General features: G+C 37.1%; 1 long non-coding RNA gene across 1 annotated transcript in view; it reads right to left on the bottom strand.

The window, feature by feature from the left end:
* The window catches only part of LOC107574948 (uncharacterized), a 3922-nt gene extending 1863 nt beyond the window's left edge, over window positions 1-2059 (bottom strand). Inside the window, exon 1 of the long non-coding RNA XR_001607765.1 lies at window positions 1989-2059. This is a non-coding gene — a long non-coding RNA (uncharacterized lncRNA). The remainder of the gene's footprint in view (window positions 1-1988) is intronic.
* Between the last annotated feature and the right edge of the window lie 3965 nt (window positions 2060-6024).

Below are 6024 nucleotides of genomic sequence, written 5' to 3'. Positions count from 1 at the left end.
AAACCTAAAAAAAAAAAAAAAAAAAAAAAAAAAAAAAAAAAAAAAAAAAAAAAAAAAAAAAAAAAAAAAGCACGCATATTGGTTTTTACTTGCATGTAACAATCACCCATTTCTTTTTTGTACGTGCATTGAGGTCCAGCTGGTTGTCTGGCTTGAGTCGCTGTAGAACTGAGCCGCCTGAGGTCGAACAAGACTAGAAGAACTTTGAGTTGTGAAGAGAGAGAGACTTACCAAGGGATTCAAGTCACCAATGGGCTGTCATAAAGACAGGATAGCAGAACGCTGATCTCGGTTGTTGCATTTTGAAGTTACAGCCAAAGACACACAAACATCAGAGCAGTTCAAAAGGTCTGTACAATAACTGAAACTCAAGATCTCAATCACTAAAACTACATGGACTTCGCGTACTCTCACATGCCTGTATGCATTTATAGCACACATACTCACGGTCCACAATGCCTGCGCTTAAAGTAATTCAGGTGGTTGAGGAGTGTGAAAGTCTATCGGAGCACAGAGGGAGTTGCGGTGTTGTGCAGATCTCCATGTCAAAACCAAATGTGGTGCCTTGTCTGAGTGGAAAGGTGAAGTCAGCATTAACAGCCAACCAGCAGCTGCACAGTTGGTCCATGGGTGCAGTTATACTTCTGCATTTGGTAAACAGGGATGTATTGAAGTCACATGGTGAGATAACATTCACCCTCATTGAAGAGCTTCAACAGATTCAAGGTGTTCTTCAGAAAGGAAACGCTGCTTCCAAAGATAGACCAGTTGACAAGAGACTTTACCTTGGTCCAAGGGTCAAGCATACCATTTGAGAGCAAGAGACTGGAGGGTGTTGCAGGAGTCGACCTGTTGGTGCAGGACCAGACATGGTAAAGGAAGAAAAATTAAAGTGGAGAAGCTACCAATACTTACAGCATCATATCAGTAAGTGGTTAAATTGCACATAACTTGCAAACTGCCACCAAGTCAAAAGAATTGACCGCATCAAGAAATGCATTTTGGCATGATTAGGAAGTCATGGCATGATACTTAACCTGCCCAGTTGAGTGAGAAGTATGGGAGAAGAGTCCATAGAGGGCTAATACAGTTACAGTGTTACCTGGAACCCAATATTTGCCAAAGCCTTAAATGTTGCATCGTCACTGACTGGCAGAGATGAAAAGCAGTAACGAAGACAGATTTGTTGCTGGCTGTCCACTGCATGGTATTCAACCACAGTTTGTCACGCTCTTTTGGAATGCGACTAGACAAATGCTCTGTGATATCCATGCTGTCTTAGAGGCATTTAGACTAATAAACAGGAAATTAAAGAAAGACAAAAAGCAGGGTTAAGTCGCATAAGAGACACTTTAACTTTTGCTATAAATATATGAAACAAAGCATACACCACATGCCACGGACCATCCATGCTACTTAATCCTTTCAGCTTAAAATGGAGGGGGGGGAAAAGTCCACCTCAAACCTAAACACTTAGTTGTACATGGTACATTCCAAATATAGTGGGGGCAGTACAGACAAAGCAATTTAATATCGATAGATTATAAACTAAAGAAACAGTTATGGTAATATATCTTCACAATACATGCTGAATACTCTCCTCTTGATGCAGCTCTTAACATTCGTGTCACACACTCAAACTGTGCATGCCTCCAACAGTGCTCATTAATAACTCCTGACTGATTTAAACTAAAACTTTCTACTAGTTAGATCACGGGTGGCCAACATCAGTCCTGAAGAACCACAGTCCTGCAGAGTCCTGCCTTGACAAAAACTCCCCTGCCTGTAGCTTTCTAGAAACCCCTAGACTTGATTAGCAGGTCCAGGTGTGTTTGATTAGGGTTGGATCTAAACTCTGCAGGTCTGTGGCTCTTCAGCACCGATGTTGGCAACCCCTGGCTTACATGCTTTAGTACCATTAAAATAACAACTATACAGGCAGGGTAAATAATTACAAGAATAAAGTACAAGAAAAAAATATTTCTCACTCAGAATGATTTCAATCTCCAGCAAGTTACTCACTCTCCAACATCCATCTTACTGACAATCCTGTGAAATTTCAGCTTGTGAGCATTTATACTCATGGACACAACCATTTACAGAGATGCAAGTGACCTGGAATTGCATTCACTACATAACCAAATCTCAAGATTATAAAATTTCTGTCCATGCATTAATCCACAAATTATTATTTAAAAGCCACTAGTGCATTGTTCAAGTAATTAAATTTTAAATCAACAAAAATTCAATTTTATCCTCTAGTTTGGTTTCTCCCACATCCCATGATGCATCACAGCACAGATATAAAAGTTCAAATGGTTCTGTTTTATTTTTTTTCAAGTGTTTCCAGAAAGCTGTCAGATTGGGATCTCAAATGGACAGATTTTTTATTTATTTATTTATGACTTTCCAATGTGTTAAAAAAGCACCCTAGTAGGCTCAGATGTGACTGTACCAAGGATTACAGTTATGTTGAAGTTGGAATGTGGAAAGAGACATAATTTGCATAAAAAGGTAGGATAGATTAAATATTACATATATATACAACAGCTCTTTCTAGTCCTTGAATCTGATTGGCTGAGAGGTCTTTCCAACCATGAGATATTCACCAATATCGCTACAGGAAACTATCGCTACAGGAACCGTTTCACTGATTGTTTCACTATGCTTGCAGTATTTCTCACAGAGACTGTCATGGTGGATGCAGAAACCTGGGTCATGGAATGTAGTTTTAAAAGTTTTTAGTTAAAAATTTAGTTGTTTAGACTTCAAAAAAATGCAGCTTTTCAATACAGATAAAGCCTACTTGAAAATATGCTTCAGCATATGTAGAGATTTGAGCTCCAGGGTGTCAGCAAGCATTCAGTTTTGCATTTGCTTAATCTAACGGGCAGTCTCTGGTCTCATTAATCTATTGCTTGTTCCAGAACAAATAGTTATGGCTAAGGGCAAACTCTCATAACATTGAGTATTTTATATACATAACATATATTACATTGTATACATATTTTATTTAACTTTAATATTATATTAACTGTATATCAGAACACTACTTTTGTACTGTTTCACCGATAAAACATGTAAAAGGTTGTCAGCTGTGGTTCTTTCATGCAGAGAATCCGGCTTGTGTTTTTGCATGTGTAGTTCCGTAAGCCAACCCTATCTGTGTTGCTGTGTTCCTATTTGTATCTTTATACATTAATGTGATAAGAGCATATTACATTTGTAAGGATGACTCTTTTTGTATATTCTTATAGTGTAAGTTTTAACAGTATGAAACATATCCTTGCATGTAGGATTCACAACAATGTAGTTGCATGATTTATTAGAAGGTGTCAAAATAGTCTGTTCCTGAGTATAACTGTGATCTGTGAATGTGTTATGATTTGATATGTTATGATGTGCTTGTTTTAGATTTGATGGCATTAGATGATTGTTCTGTTTTTTTATGTGGATTTCCAGCAGATGAGCTCAAAGTGTCTGGAGCAGCTAATCATGGCAGCGTTAATTAAATTCAACAAACAACAAAATCTCAATATTATAAACTAGTGCTGTCAAACGATTAATCACCATTAATCGCATCCAAAATAAAAGTTCTGTTTACATTATATATGTGTGTGTGTCATGAACTGCTTGGGAACACGAAGCTGAGGATCCAAGTGCAGTTGTTTATTAAAGGGTAATCCACAATCATAGTCGAGATAACAGGCAAAGGTTATAACAAAAAAACAAATAGAACCAGGATACCAGAACTAGGAGACGCAGTATGACAACGCAAGACTTGACAAAGAGAGACTGAAAACACCAGGCTTATAAAGGCAGAGGCAATGAGATAATGGAAAACAGCTGTGGACAATCAGATATGGCAAAGGATATTGGGACATGTAGTTCGTGAGGCAGAAACAGGATGGAGTGCCCTCTAGTGGACATCCAGGGCACACCAGCCGATCATCGTAACAATGTGTACTGTGTATATTTAATATGTATATATAAATACACACACATACAGTAATATTGTCTAAAACTTTAGAAAAAGTTGTGTCTGCTCGATTGTGCTCCTTCCTGCAAAAGAAATGATATCTATGAAGAATTGCAGTCGGGTTTCAGGCCCCATCATAGAGCTAAACTCTGCAGGAAAGTGGATCTCGAGAGCCAGATTTGAGGATCACTGCTATAGATCATGACATACTCACAGATCGATTACAAAACTATACAGGTATTCAATGGCAGGGTTTAAGATGGTTTAGATCCTACCTTTCCAATCGCTATCACTTTGTCTATTTAAACAGGGAATCATCTCAATTAAATCCAGTAAAGTATGGAGTGCCATAAGGATCTGTCCTACACCCTCTGCTATTTTCAATATACATGTTGCCCCTTTGTAATATTATTAGAAAATACAAGATTAGTTTCCATTGTTATACTGATGATACTCAACTATATATTTCAACAAGACCAGATGAAACTTCAAAATTATCTAAGCTAACTGAGTGTGTTAAAAAAGCAAAAGACTGGATGACCAATAATTTTATCCTATTTAAATTATTTATCCTATTATCCTAAAAAACAGTACACAGAATCTCGTCGATTACAATTTGCATCTAGACTGATGTACTGGTACTTCCTCTACAGTCAAAAATGTGGGTGTTATATTAGACAGCAATTTGACTTTTGAAAATAATATTTCCCATGTTACAAAACAGCATTATTTTATCTTAGAAACATTACCAAGTTACGGAACACGCTACCGGTTTCTGATGCAGAAAAGCTAGTTCATGCATTCATGACCTCTAGACTGGACTATTGCAATGCACTGCTAGGTGGTTGTCCTGCATCTTGAATAAACAAGCTACATGCTACATAAATGCTGCTGCTAGAGTCCTTACCAGGTCAAAAAAAAAAAGATCATATTACCCCCAATTTTACATTCTCTGCACTGGCTACCTTAGTTCTGTACAGCGTCAGTTAAAATAGCATTATAATTCAATTCAATTCAAGTTTATTTGTATAGCGCTTTTCATGATACAAATCGTTGCAAAGCAACTTTACAGCAAATTAAGTTTCGACAATATTTAGTGGTAGCTTATCAGTAGTGACTGTCAGTTAATGTACATATGGCAGAAATGTACGGAAAAATCAATTAAAGACAGTATTTTGATTATTTCCTTTTAATCAAGATACTGAATTGGTGGGTTTTTGTTAAATGTGAGCCAAAATCATCACAATTAAAAGAACCAAAGACTTAAACTACTTCAGTCTGTGTGCACTGAATTTATTTAATACACGAGTTTCAAAATTTGAGTTGAATTACTGAAATAAATGAACTTTTCCATGACATTCTAATTTATTTAGATGCACCTGTATATATATATATATATGTTTGTTGTATATATGTATGTGTGTATGTATGTGTATATATGTATGTGTGTATATATATGTATATATAAATAAATAAATAAATATATTTGTATGTATGTGTGTGTGTATATATATATATATATACACAGTATCTCACAGAAGTGAGTGCACCTCTCACATTTTTGTAAATATTTTATTATATATTTTCATGTGACAACACTGAAGAAATGACACTTTGCTACAATGTAAAGTAGTGAGTGTACAGCTTGTATAACAGTGTACATTTGCTGTCCCCTCAAAACAACTCAACACACAGCCATTACTGTCTAAACCGAGTGTAAATGTTCTGTCCCCTCAAAATAACTCAACACACAGCCATTAATGTCTAAACCGCTGGCCACAAAAGTGAGTACACCCCTAAGTGAAAATGTCCAAATTGGGCCCTAAGTGTCAATATTTTGTGTGGCCACCATTATTTTCCAGCACTGCCTTAACCCTCTTGGGCATGGAGTTCACCAGAGCTTCACAGGTTGCCACTGGAGTCCTCTTCTACATTGATGGTTCCCTCAATGACCTGTAGCTCCCCGGTGCCGGCAGCACTCAGCCCCTGACCATGACACTCCCACCACCATGCTTGACTGTAGGCAAGACACACTTGTCTTTGTA

The sequence above is a fragment of the Sinocyclocheilus grahami genome, unplaced genomic scaffold (assembly GCF_001515645.1).
Source record: "Sinocyclocheilus grahami isolate Dianchi unplaced genomic scaffold, SAMN03320097.WGS_v1.1 scaffold2404.1, whole genome shotgun sequence".
Lineage (NCBI taxonomy): Eukaryota > Metazoa > Chordata > Actinopteri > Cypriniformes > Cyprinidae > Sinocyclocheilus > Sinocyclocheilus grahami.
This window is presented reverse-complemented; position numbering and strand designations above follow the sequence as displayed.